Source organism: Anomaloglossus baeobatrachus, chromosome 2 (genome assembly GCF_048569485.1).
Source record: "Anomaloglossus baeobatrachus isolate aAnoBae1 chromosome 2, aAnoBae1.hap1, whole genome shotgun sequence".
In the NCBI taxonomy this organism is placed as follows: Eukaryota; Metazoa; Chordata; class Amphibia; order Anura; family Aromobatidae; genus Anomaloglossus; species Anomaloglossus baeobatrachus.
In genome coordinates this window covers 238,015,244-238,028,970 of record NC_134354.1, presented here as the reverse complement: position 1 = coordinate 238,028,970, position 13,727 = coordinate 238,015,244, and the positions used below count along the sequence as shown (strand labels likewise).

Sequence of the window (13,727 nt, the reverse complement as noted above, 5' to 3'; positions counted from 1 at the left end):
AAAATCGCAAACGCTTGCAACCAGTTTGCAAAAGTAACGGCACTTTTCCTCCTCGTCCTTCTCCTTTTTGGAGTCACTCGGCTTAACCCTGTCCAGATTAAATTTCTCCAGGGGAAGCAGAGAAAATATCTCCACATATTCCCCTTTCCAAATTTTCTCCCGCACCTCCTTCTTTAAATGAGCCCCCAGCGGGCCCTCAAAACAAACATAAACTTCGCTTTTAGCCCTATCATCCAAGCGCACCACTTCGTCCTCCTTCTCCTTTTCTTTCTCCTTTGCCCCCCCTCCGCACTCCCCCCCTGGCCCCCTCCTCCGCCATGCCCGCTCTATCCCCCCCACCGACGCGGCCCGCCAACCTGCTGTCCCCACCCACGCCGACGCCGGCGCCCCCTCCCCCGCTGCCCCGGTAACCACCGCCAGCCCCTGCAACAGCCCCAACAATTGGCTCAACACTGCTAATCCGCCGGGCGCTGCCGTATCCGCAGCCACCCCCCCTCCCCTGAAACACCCCGCCAGCGCAGCCCCTGCCGACTCCGCGGCCGTCTCACCCGACCGCGGCTCGGCATCCCCCGAGACCGCAGCCTCACTGTCTTCAGTCCGCCGTCCATCCGACTCATCTGAAAGAACGACATCCACTTCCTCCTCCTCACCGCTGGCCTCCTCTTCCATCCGACATCCGGGGGGCACCGCCGCAGCACCCCCCACCACGGCCACCAGACCGGGCCGCCGCGAGGGCAGAGCCGTCCCCGCTCCGTCACTTGCCCCGGAGCGACAACCCAGGAGACCGTCCTGTCCCCCGCGCTGGCACCCCGGGCCTTGACCTCTTGCGCCTGCGCCCACCCTCTCGCCAACTGTCAGAGGACTCCGGACGTGGACGGACAGACGCCCGGCTCTGGATCCCAGCCATTGCCGCCTCTGGCCCTCCTGGACCGCTGCAGGCCTCCTGCCGCCAGGTCCTCCCGCTCCCACGGGAGACCGCCACATCCGGGGGCTGCACAGTGGTCCTGAGTGACTGGGCGGTTGCCGCGGGGCTCACGCCATCACTTCTGCTCACTGCCGCACCAGGGTCAGGCACCACAGACCTCCCCCTGGCGCTGGACCTACCACCGCCTGCAGCCCCGCGGTTCCCCCGCCGACTTCAGGGAGATCTGCTGGCCTCTATCCCACGCCGAGCGCGCTCCCGACCTGGAGCCACTGCCATCCCATTAAATCCAGCCCGAAGGCCGGGACCGGAAGTAGGCCCCTTGATGGCCACTCCCACCTCCCGACCGCCGCGGCTGGAACGCAGATTCCTCCCGCTGTTGTGAGCAGTAGCCAGACTCTGCTGCTGCTCGGCCCGCTGCGGAGGGTCCCTGGAGGGGCTCTGGCATCTCCTCCTCACCCCCCCGCATCCGGGGAATACCTGCGGGGGGGCCATGACTGGCACCCACCGCTGCTGGGGGAGCGAGGGGCAAGCGCCGACGGGTTAACCCCAGCAGCCCTGATGTGGGTCTGCACTGCCAGGGGCCCGTGCGCTGCTACTATTGCCTGGATCAGACGCTGAAGCTCCTGAAGGTCCGCCATGGAGGTCCGCATGGTGATCACTTGGCGTCCGGATGCAGAAGAGGAGGTAACCCCTCACTCTCCCAGACTAACCCTTTCCCTACTCCTCCTCTTCCTCCCAGACTAAACCATCCCTTAATGCCATATTAGGCATACGTGCAAAACTGTCCCTATTAACCCCATCACTCCCTAACCTCCCCCTTGGTCATGTCGCCCCTCCTCCCCAAGGGGTTCCATGGCTTTCTTGCATAGAGTTGCAGCTGTTTAAACCTTCACATTTAGCCATACTCACTTTCCCCCACTTCAGCTCTGCATCTCTGTAGTTCTAGGCTTTGTTTAAAAGCTGCATAGGTGATGTTGCAACTACAGCGCACTTGACCGATATAGCCAATCACTGGGTTCAGTCGTAAATGTTGCCTACGTCAACAGCGCCTCTGAGCACTGTGTTTGCCGTAGGCACCGGTGTAGTCATTTGATCACTGCTGCAGTCTATCAGCAAAGACTGGAATAGCTGCAAATACATAGCACATGTCCTGGCTGGATGTGTGGACTTTTGACATGTGGTCTGGAAACCCATGTAGGCCACATACTGCTGATGATGTCAGCTGGCCTGGACCGGATGACGATTTGCACTCACAAATAGACCAACAGTTCACTTTCAACAACTTTTTACTGTACAGTTCATTCCCTTTCACAGTTCTGTGAGTCACAGTGCAACCCAGTCCAGCATTACAGTGACAGTGACCTTCCTTCTCCTGTAGTCTTACATCCAGTCTCCTTAGGGGTTCCATAATGACCTGAGTAAAGCTTTGCCCTTATGAATGTTTAGTGGGAAATCACTTGGTTGGTTGACTGCCTGTTGAAGTTAACCCAGTACCTTGACAGGAAAAGGGCCTGACCACTAGAATTATGCACCAGTTGCGATCACCTGGTACCTTGACGATTAAAGGGCCTGGGCACTAGAGTTCTGCACCAGTAAAAGTCATTCAGTGCCTTGACAGTTTAAGGGTCCTCCCTGCTGGAGTTCCGCCCTCCGGCTCCTATTATCTGGGCCCACTCCATTTGAGGATTGGTCTCTAGTTGCAATGCTCACCCCGTGTCTCCAGCCACACTCGAGGTTCCTGCTATCTTGCCTTCTGTCTCTGTTCCTCCATTGCCACAAACCAGCCTTTGTATGTGAGCTTCATGACTGACCGACTAAATGTCTGTCATGCTCATTCACTAGGCACTGACTGACTCTCTTGGAATGAACCCTCACCTTCCCTTTCACTTGAACCATCCCAGGGTGAGCTAGTCCCAATACAACAAATTCTGACCCTGCTTTCTGTAATTGGGAAGAACTTCCTTACAAAACATTATTACTTATTCCATGTTACGACAATTTATCACTACCATACATTGCATAGGCAAACATCACAATACACGACACATTATTTCTACAGACTCAAGGTAAGTGCAAATCTGAGTATTGGTAATTCAGCTGATTTATTTGGACTTTGCAAAGGCATTTGATACTGTACCACATAATAGCCTTATACTGAAGCTCCAGAAGCAAGGACTAGGGAAACTGTATGGAAATGGTTAAGGAATTGGCTAAAAGATAGGAAACAAAGAGTAGTCATAAATGGTATATTCGCTAAATGGACTATAGTCAGCAGTGGGGTACCACATAGATCTGTGCTAGGACCGATTCTTTTTAATCTCTATATTAATGACCTTGTGGATGGGATCATGTGCACCCATCCTCATGGTGAAAACTGACACACTGATTGATGGATGGGGATTGATAGTAAAGTGTCAGTCTTTGCTGATGACACCAAACTATGTAGGATATTAAAAACTGACCTTCATAGTACAATATTACAAAATGATCTGGATAAGATGTCAGAATGAGCAGATACTTGGCAAATGAGATTTAATGTTGATAAATGTAAAGTAATGCACCTAGGACAGAGTCATCCTATAGCTGCGTATACATTAAATGGAAGTAAACTCAGGACTACAGAACAGGAAGACTTGGGTATTCTCATTACAAATAAGCTGAGCAGCAGCACTCAATTTCCAGTGGAAGCTGCTAAAGCAAACAAAATTTTAGGGTCTATAAAAAGAGAATTTAGATCCCGGGATCCTAATGTATTGTTATCCCTCTGTAAATCACTTGTAAGGCCACATCTGGAATATAGGATCCAGTTTTGAGCTCCACATTTTAAAAAGTAAGGTAAAGTCAGTTCAAAGGCGGCTAACTAGACTACTACAAGGAATAGAAGGCCTCCCATATGATGAGAGGTTAAAAAAGGTAGATTTGTTTAGTTTAGAAAAAAGATGTCTCAGAGGAGATCTCATTTATATGTATAAATACATATGTGGTCAATATAAAGGACTGGCACATGACTTATTCGTTCCAAAGACAATACTAAGGACCAGGCAGCTATAAAGGAAAGGGTTCCTTACAGTTAGAGCAGCCAGACTGTGGAATGCCCTACCACAAGAGGTAGTAATGGCAGATACTATAACAGCTTTTAAAAAAGGGCTGGATGATTTCCTCAGTACACGCAACATTGTCGGTTATAAGTGACTTAGGGACAAAATGTAGAACTGGTGGAGGAAGGTTGAACTAGATGGACCTAGGTCTTTTTTCAACCTATGTAACTAACTATGTAATTATTCACACTATATAACATATTGATGTGATTGGTGTCTTCAGGGGTAGGAACACATATGTCACAGTCAACCACTCTTACAGCTCCATGAAAAAAAAAACATAGTTGGCAGGTGGAACAACCTAGGTTTTCCACTATAAGTACTGGTGCAAATGGCCATAGTACTCCAATCCCAGTTCCTATGGAGAGGGACAGCAAGACTTAGTGACAACACGACTTGTGATCTCAGCTGACCCACTTACATGTACAATGGAATTTCTGTACAGTATCCCATGACAATAGAGGTGTTGGGTGAAGGGCAGGAAGTATTTTGACCTGTGAGTGGCATCATCAGAAAGGCGTACCTGGGCATACTTAAGAAAAGGACTTTCACTTCTCATAACAGAGAGGGCAGGGCAGTGTATGGGAAAGATATAGAAGAAGAATAATCATCACTTTCTTCTTCAGGAAAACAGAGAAAAGTGTCCCTTGTAAGTATTGATACAGCTTTGTAATGATTTTATCTTCTGCATAGCTTTCTGTATGTATCATTCTGTATGCACTTGTTTTCACTTTATTCTCTTTTTGTTAGTACCATATGTCATCCTTGGTATAATTCTGACATTGTGATTCCAGGATTAGCAAAAACTTTTTTAATAATATAATATAGAATATCAATCTATGATATGCATGGGGTGTGTGTAGCCATATTGGGGCAAAGTTAGGAGTTCAACCTAGGCTCCTGTGCTACATAAAAAGACACTGGTGCCCAAAAATGAGGTTCCTGTTGTAGAATGTTCTTTGAGCCCTTGGGCTCAATGCTGCTGCAGTTTTCTGCTGTTTTACTATGGTCGTCTTATGTGAGCTTGTGATTTTTATCTATATATTGGCTATTGGTTTTACACGAGTTTGTTAATGCTTTAATGATGTTTACGGTTTAGCTATTGACCTTTTTTCTGGCACCTCTATGTATATTTACATCCTTTGCACATCATTTTCTCCTTTCTCCTCATTTTATTGCAGGAGACCGCAGCTGCTTGTGCCCACAATCCAGGCTCGGGGCGCTGCGGTCTCTGGCTTGTGTTCTCCGTGCGGAGGACTCTTGTGCCTCTGCAGCAAAGAATTGACATGCTGCAGCTCGGAAAGCCGCACCGCGGGTCAGTGTTTGCTGAGGTAAAAACAAGCATAGTGGTCACGGAATTTCCAGAAATCCATCCTCTATGCTTGAACTGTACAACACAGCATTTTAGACATAGCTGAATCATGCTGCATCCAAAACGCTGTGAACACTGATTGTGGGCAAGCAGCTGTAGGATAAATTATTGATATCTGATCAGGGCAGGTTTGTCGCCTGGCTCCCAGATCGTTCAGCTGTTCCCAATGCCAGCAGTGGATGGATGTGCTCAGCTGCAGAGCTGCACATTACACCTTGGTTAACTGCATAGTGACCATGGATGGGTGCTGTATATCTTCATATTCGAATGAATAGGGAGTATAGAAGGCAGCCTCGTACACTCTGCCATTAACGGAGCTGAGTAGCTCTGCTATATCCTTAGGATATAAGGATAAAGAAGAAGTCCAGGTCAATATTTTGCAGTGTGTACATACATTTCGCACATACTGATGTGTATGAATATTATATATTCTTAAGAATGTCTCTCCTCTCTCATATGCTGAGATTTAATGTTCTTTTGAACCAAAATACATAAAAAGGTTTACCATATGTGTAAACATTATACTATTTATATAACAATATATACAACATACAACGTATTTGCAATGCTTAGTTATGGCGTATTCTGCAAACTAATCCTCAGCCAAAACAAACCTGTTCACCTAAACCTTAGCTAAATCAAACCTGTCTGGTCTATAATAAATGCCAATGCATTTGGTGCTGCTCTGAAAATCAAGTAGGCAAGATAAAAGTCAAATTTACTACATACAACAGACATTTCAATCCATAGCTTGTATTCATATTTGAAAAGTTCATGGCCCTTATCAGTTGTATAATGCATTTGTATGGTTATGTGCCACCGCCGCGTCAGCAGCCGGGCTGCTCAGATCCGGATCTGTGGTGGCTCAAGGGGCGTCTGGACCCGGGGGTCATGCGGCCATTCCAATTAAGGGGGATATTTACAGGGGATGGTATCTTTACAGTTTGTGACACCACCCGTGGTTTTTGGTCAGGTGGCGTACCACTGCTGCAGCTGGGGAGTACCCGGTGGCGATGGAGTGGGCAGCCAGGTATATAACCCCTCCACGGGTAGGGGGGATGCCCCGGGACTCGGTGATGAAGCTGGGAAGTGCCATTAGGGAGGTAAGGGGTCACTTGCGTACTCACTCAGGCCAATGACACTGACATCAACAACTCAGTAAACCAAAGTTCTGGACAACACCGCTGCCGCTGAGGGGAGCACGTTTGGGTCCTGTTTCTGATGGTGTTGCCTGTTTGATCTGTGACCTTTTCCTTGGCACCTTGTTCTCTTTCTACTTGGCCCCTGTAGCTTGAAACTAGTCGGGTCCCGCTCCCCAGTGTGGCTAACTGAGGAAGCTTGCTCTCAGGGTTCACGCTTCGGATTTTATGGACCGTATGTGTGGAAAGTCCTATCCCCCTTGTTGCACTAGTACCCTGATTTTGGAGCTGGTGGAGAGTGGATCTTGAAGGCTCCGTTCTCGTTGGGTAAATTATCAGGTTGCCTGAAGCTATGGTCCGCGTACCCAGTCGTGCCCTGATCCCAGCCCGGTGATGGTGCAAGTCCGCCGGCTGTCCTCCACGACAATGCCGTGCCCCTTGTTGTGATCCCCTGCGACCGGGGGTCCAGCTCCTACCAAGCCCAGACCAACGTCTGCCACCTAGTAACTCCAAGGAGCCCAACTCCTGATCTCCTCTCTCCTTCACTTCCAACACTACACTGGCCTACTCCTGACACTCCTGACCTCCCCTTAACCAACCCCCCAACTTGGGCGGCCCTATTCCACTCAGGCCGATAAATGGTGTGTCTGGTCGGAGTGGTGCAGAGTGTTCCTAGGATTTTGATTAGCTGGTTTTGGCAACACCTTTGGTTAGGTACCTGTAACCAATGGGGAGGTGGATATTGCACAGAAGGGCAGATTGTACAATACCCTGTGATGACCTGATAGGCCAGGGCGTCACAGTTATATGGGTTTCGTCCACTTTACTGTCTATAGCAAGTTTTCTAGAAATCTGCATATTAATGTTTTTTATTTTTGGTGACTCAGATGACAATATACATTGGTCCGCGATCGGATTGCAATATACGGACTGGCCAGCAGGTCTCCCAACCAGAGTGTGACACCTTCATAGAAATATATGACCCGTCAATCCATGCATTGAGGTCCGTGCAAGGAATAAACTCAACTCATAAAATGTATTGCTGAATTCAGGTCCAGAGACCCTCAGTCATCCGAGGATCAAACATAGATTGTATTTCATGGATGTCTGAATTAGGTTTATTAAGGGATTATCATAAAAACAACTTTAACTTGTAAATTACCAGACAAGATATCAGAGTGCGATGACTATCAGATGCTTCAAAGGCAAAGTGGACAAGAGACTCTGTCAGAAAAGAATAACTGTAATGCAAAAACTCCCTTACCTACATTTATAACAATAAAAGCTACAATCTCTGCATGGAAACAACTCAATAGGATTTTATGTAAAAATAAAAGTGAACTTGTAGACATCAGGACAATCTCAATTGAAGTATTTAAAGTATTGGTCCCTATGCTAGATTTAACAACATGGAGGAAGTATAATATAAACAATTTCATGATATTTCATGTAATAACAGCTTATTACCTTTCCGGACAATTCGTCATAAATTTAATCTCCCTTTAAATGAACTGGCAAATTGGACACTCCTTAACCAGTACTTAAATAAAAACAAAAAGTTAACTTTTTCACTGCCAGTAGATTTGTTGGATATTTTATTTAACCCACAAAATAAGTTATATTGGAAAACTAGCAACCTTTATGCCATTATTAATGAAGACCTCCAATTTGATAAAAGATCAAATATTCTGAACTGGGAGAAAGATCTTGGTCAGACTTTTCAATTGGAACAGTGGCAAAAATCATTGAATTTAACGTTATCTAAGGGCGGCTTTGCACACTACGACATCGCAGGTGCGATGTCGGTGGGGTCAAATTGAAAGTGACGCACATCCGGCATCGCATGCGATATCGTAGTGTGTAAAGCCTTGATGATACGATTAACGAACGCAAAATCGTCGTAATCGTATCATCGGTGCAGCGTCGGCGTAATCCATAATTACGCTGACGCGACAGTCCGATGTTGTTCCTCGCTCCTGCGGCAGCACACATCGCTGTGTGTGAAGCCGCAGGAGCGAGGAACATCTCCTACCGGCATCACTGCGGCTTCCGTAGGATATGCGGAAGGAAGGAGCTGGGCAGGATGTTCACATCCTGCTCATCTCCGCCCCTCCGCTCCTATTGGCCGCCTGCCGTGTGACGTCGCTGTGACGCCGCACGACCCGCCCCCTTAGGAAGTAGGCGGGTCGCCGGCCATAGCGACGGTCGCAGGGCAGGTGAGTGTGTGTGAAGCTGGCGTAGCGATAGTTTTCGCTACGCCAGCTATCACACGATATCGTACCTGCGACGGGGGCGGGCACTATCGCGTGCGACATCGCAGCATCGGCCTGCGATGTCGCAACGTGCAAAGCCCGCCTAACACTTCCTGCGCCACGTTGCAAGAAACTTACTTTAAGGTTCTTTCACGCTGGTATTTTACTCCTCAAAAGCTACACAAAATGTCCGTATCTAACTCTCCTTTGTGCTGGAGAGAGTGTGGAGAAAATGGGTCTACTTTGCATATTTTTTGTAGTTGTCCAGCTATAAAAAGATGTGGGAAGATGTGTGTGATCCAATAAATAAAGTTACATCACAGAGTTTCATTCTCTTCCCCCAACAGGCACTATTGTTAATTGGTATAGAAGAGTTTAAAGACCCATGCAGACACATAATTTGCCATATTCTACTCGTGGTAAAACATCTTATTGCTTCAAAATCGAGACAGGTAGAGGCACCTTCCATAATAGAGATTATTGAACGGATATCATCACATAATTCATACGAGTATAGTTTTGCATTGAAAGAAAAGAACTTTTTGAGATACACATTGAGATGGTCTTTATGTGCGGAAACATTTATGCCTAGTCTGCATATAACTTAGCCTCCTGATATGTAATGATTATTATTTCTCATGCATATTATTGTTTATGTTGTTCCAAGTACGTTGGTGACAAAACGTTTGATGGTAATACTTTTGAAGCATTGGCCATAAAGGCGACACTTAACTGTTGGTTTTTCCTTTTTTCCGTTATGTCTATTCCTGTTTTCCCTTTCCCTAATTCCTCCCTTATTCCTTGTATTTCTTGTATTAAAATTTGTAAAATGTTAATATAAAGATGCAAACCACAAAAAAAAAAAAAAGAAAAGAATAACTGTGTAGTACAGGCACTCGGTGCTTCATGATGTGACCAAACATTTAAATACTTACTTGTTTTCCCTCTATTGCTGTCCTTCTCTGGCTCTATGGAGCCAGAGCTGTCAATCAAAGAAGAGAAGAGGGTAGACATAGAGGGAAAACAATTAGGTGGGAAGGTGCACTTAAAGGGAATCTGTCAGTAGGGTTAAAACAGAATTCAGGGATGCTTGTCTTGTCAATGTTTGTTAAAGCAGCTGGACTTATCACTGCTCAGACTACAATGTCACACACATAACAATCCAGCATGCCCCCTCCTCTGATTGACACTGCACTGTCAATGTACAATCTCTATAGAAAGAAGCCTGGTGTGGGCAGGACAGCTCTCTCAGCTCTGCCATATGCTAAATTCAAACATTCTGATTGTGTCAGAACGGCTGCACCCAGTAATCTAAGTCATACATCTTTGGATTCAGGATCCCTTTATCTACATTATGCCACTCTCAGATAAGGTAAGAAAAAACAGCTGACAGATTCCCTTCAAATGTTTGGCCAAGCCATGATGCTCAAGCACCTGTGCTTGGTTTGGTCATTCTGTGCTGGCAGAGTCCCTCTAAGGAATTTTAGGCTTACCAGACACGGAGGAAAAAGCATTTTTGTCAACACAGTCAAATTCTAAAGTAGGAAAAACTAAAGGATAATTTACACGCTGCGATCTCGCTAGCGAGATCGCAAGCGATCGTACCCACCGCCGTCGGTTGGGCGACACGGGCACACGGACTTACCTGCCCTGTGACGTTGCTCTGGCCGGCGAACCGCCTCCTTTCTAAGGGGGCGGTTCGTGCGGCGTGACAGCGACGTCACACGACAGGCGTCCAATAGACGCGGAGGGGCGGAGATGAGCGGGACGTAACATCCCGCCCACCTCCTTCCTTCCGCATTGCCGGTGGAGGCAGGTAAGGAGATGTTTGTCGCTCCTGCGGTTTCACACACAGCGATGTGTGGTGCCGCAGGAACGAGGAACAACATCGCTAATAAGCAGAGAACGATTTTTGGTTTCAGGACGACCTCTCCGCGGCAAACGATTTTGACCACTTTTGCGATCGTTTAAGGTCGCTCATACTTGTCACACACTGCGATATCGTTAATGATGCTGGATGTGCGTCACAAACACCGTGACCCCAACGATAAATCACTAACGATATCACAGTGTGTAGCTCACTAACGATATCGCACACCCTTAAGACTAAACAGTTGTAAATAGGGATGAGTGAACCTGTGGAAGTTCCGGTTCGCCAGTTTGGCCAGACTTGACCCTGGACTCTGAACCTCATATAAGTCAATGGGGACAGAAGCAAAAGGAGGTAAGAGAAGGACAATTGACCTGTAAACTTGTGGATAGATTAAAAATTATTTGGAGTTCCCCCTATTTTTGATAACAAGTGCAGGTAAAGAAGGCAGCTGTGGGCTGCAACCTTCAGCTGAGAAAGCCATGGAACCCATAGGTTGTAGGGGCGACATGACAGTCTGGAGGGCAGGGAGTTTATAGGGTTAAACGGTGATGGTTAGTATAGGAATGAGGAAAAGAAGGTGATTGGTTAGGGGGTGGAGTGTGGTGCTAGGACAGGGGGCAGCTTCATGGTGTATATAGAAGAGGTGGGGGTCAGTTACCTCCTCTTGCACTTCCTGGATGACAGCTTCCCACCCACCCTCCCTTCTATTGTGTATTCTTCTTATTGTTGTTGTGTTTATATGCATGTGTACCGCCCAGCGGGCTCGGCTGTGACCGCTGAGCCGCTTGGATCCGTGCTCGTACAGTGGGTGGCTCGAGCTCCTCACGGACTCGGGGGTCACGTTGCTCTGCAAGGGGGTTGGCGCTACATGCAGGGACTTCGGTGGGGAGAACCACGGCCGGGGGCCGCGGTGGTTTGTAGGGGATGTAAGTTCGTGATGCCACCCACGGGTTGTGGTGAATAGATGGACACCAAGGCTGCCATTAACTAGGCCTCCCGGGGACAGTGTTGCACAGCTTGGTGTTGACCCCTCCGTGGGTAGGGGAGTGATGGTCCCGGGGGCCCGAGGGAGGTGCAGAGGCGTGGGAGCGGGTGCGTGCTGGATGCTGATGCAGTGCGGCGTGGTGCGCGGCCCGAAGGCACTGGTGTACTCACTATGACACAATACACTGGAGTCTCTGGTAAACTAAACAGGATGATGAACGGGGCCCACAGCCGGCTGCAGCTTCTCCCTTGTCAGGTTGGTGGTTTCCGCCTTTCTCCTGCACCTCTTTTGTGTGAATGTTTTGACTCCTATGCCTAAGCAACGGTAGTCCGCTCCCCGGCTTGCTGGGTGTCAGAAGAGCCCTGTTTGCCCGCAGACGCTGGCCTTTTGGGTCTCTATGCCTTGGCGGTGGCTTTACCCTGTATGGTTGGGCTGTTGTCTTCTAACGGGTCTTGTGTGGGAAACGTCCTTAATTCCTGACCTTAATCAGTTGATTTGACTCGGCCCTGTCAGTTCAGGGCTTTGTACTGGGTCTGAGTACCCGTCCTGGTGCTCCGGTTTCCAATCGGCTCCCCCGGTTCGGTACCGGCGGGCCACCACCGGACCCCGGTCCCTACGGTTCCACCGGCTGTAATCCCAGCTCATGCAGGTGGCCACCACCATCTGCCTCCTTGCCAGAGGTGACTGGGCTCCGACCCAGCCACCTGAGTAGACTATTGGCAGGCCTGGTCACAGGTCTGCCCTTGAACTCAACCTCTCTCCTTCACTGTCAAGACTAATCTACTCTGCACTAGAACTTCTGTGTCTTTTCCCGCCTCCAGGCCTGTGAACTCCTCGGTGGGTGGAGCCAACCGCCTGGCTCTGCCCCCCCTCGTGTGGACATCAAACCTGGAGGGTGGTGACAAGGTTTTAAGTTTGGCTGCTGTCAGCTTTTTAGGGAGGGGGTGTGTGTGCATGGGACTACCTGGGACGACCTGACTAGTCCAGGGCATCACACATGTATAATTATTCAATTTTAAAAGAGGCATTATGTAAAAATAAAGAAAAAAGAAAGAGAAAAGAAAGGAGTGGAAAAAGTGTCTTGTAAAAAAAAACAAAACAAAAACAACAACAAAAAACAAACAAGAGGTAAAGAAAAAAGAATATTTCTTTGAGGATTGTGATGTATATTGTCATTTGGGGATTCTTGTAAGTGGGTGAATAACATGGGTGGTAATGCGGGAGTATATGTGTATGTATAGGATATACAGTATATGATGTACTGTATATGTGAATGGTCAGCATAAATAATGAGGATTATGTTCTTTGTCACAGCAGCGGGGGTAGGTCTGGTCCAGAGGAGCTCTAATAGTTACTGGTGTTTGGATGGAGAGCCACTGGAGAAGGTACAGTAGCTCCGGTTACTGGTGATTTGCAGGTGCAATGTTGTCTGTAGGGTGGAGGTATTGCTCCATTGGTGATCAATGCCTCATATATGGGTCAGTGTTGTTGCCAAGGGTTATATTAAAGAGTTATTGGTTGCCGGGGAGTAACAGGTGGCTACAGTGGCCCAGATGACAGGTAATTGACAGCACAGGAGTTTTTTTGTTTGGGTAAGGGTATTACTCCTTTGGTGTCTATTACCTCATTTATATATGGGACCGTTGTTACAGTCAGTGATCCATTTTGGTGAAATGGTAATCTTAGGAGGAGTCACTTGTTGGGTTTATGGTTTTGGATCCCAGTGCAGTGCAGGCACGGGGTTTCTGCAAGACATGGGGGTTTTTGATCCGTAGGTGATTAATACCTCATCTCTGGGCTGGTGGTTGCGGTCCGGGATGTTGTTAGATTAAAGTCGCTAACAGGCTTTAAGGTTTTGAGTTCACAGTTACTGTTATGCACATGTGGATTGATCTGTAGGGGATTGATGCCTCATATCTCTGGGCTGGTGGTTGCGGCCAGGGATGTTTTTAGATTACGGTTGATAAAGGGCTTTGGGGATTGAGTTCACAGTTACTGTTACGCACATTGGGGATTAATCCGTAGGTCATCGATGTCTCAAATCTCTGGGGTGGAGGTTGCGGCCGGGGATTATATTGGGTTG

The 13,727-nt window shown here is 47.9% G+C and overlaps 1 protein-coding gene across 1 annotated transcript in view; it reads left to right on the top strand.

Annotated features, from left to right (window-relative positions):
* The first annotated feature begins 4,591 nt into the window (after positions 1–4,591).
* LOC142291287 (polymeric immunoglobulin receptor-like) overlaps positions 4,592–13,727 on the top strand; it is a 242,615-nt gene continuing 233,479 nt past the window's right edge. Inside the window, exon 1 of the mRNA XM_075335711.1 lies at positions 4,592–4,672. The gene's annotated coding sequence lies outside the window, so the exon portion shown is untranslated. The remainder of the gene's footprint in view (positions 4,673–13,727) is intronic.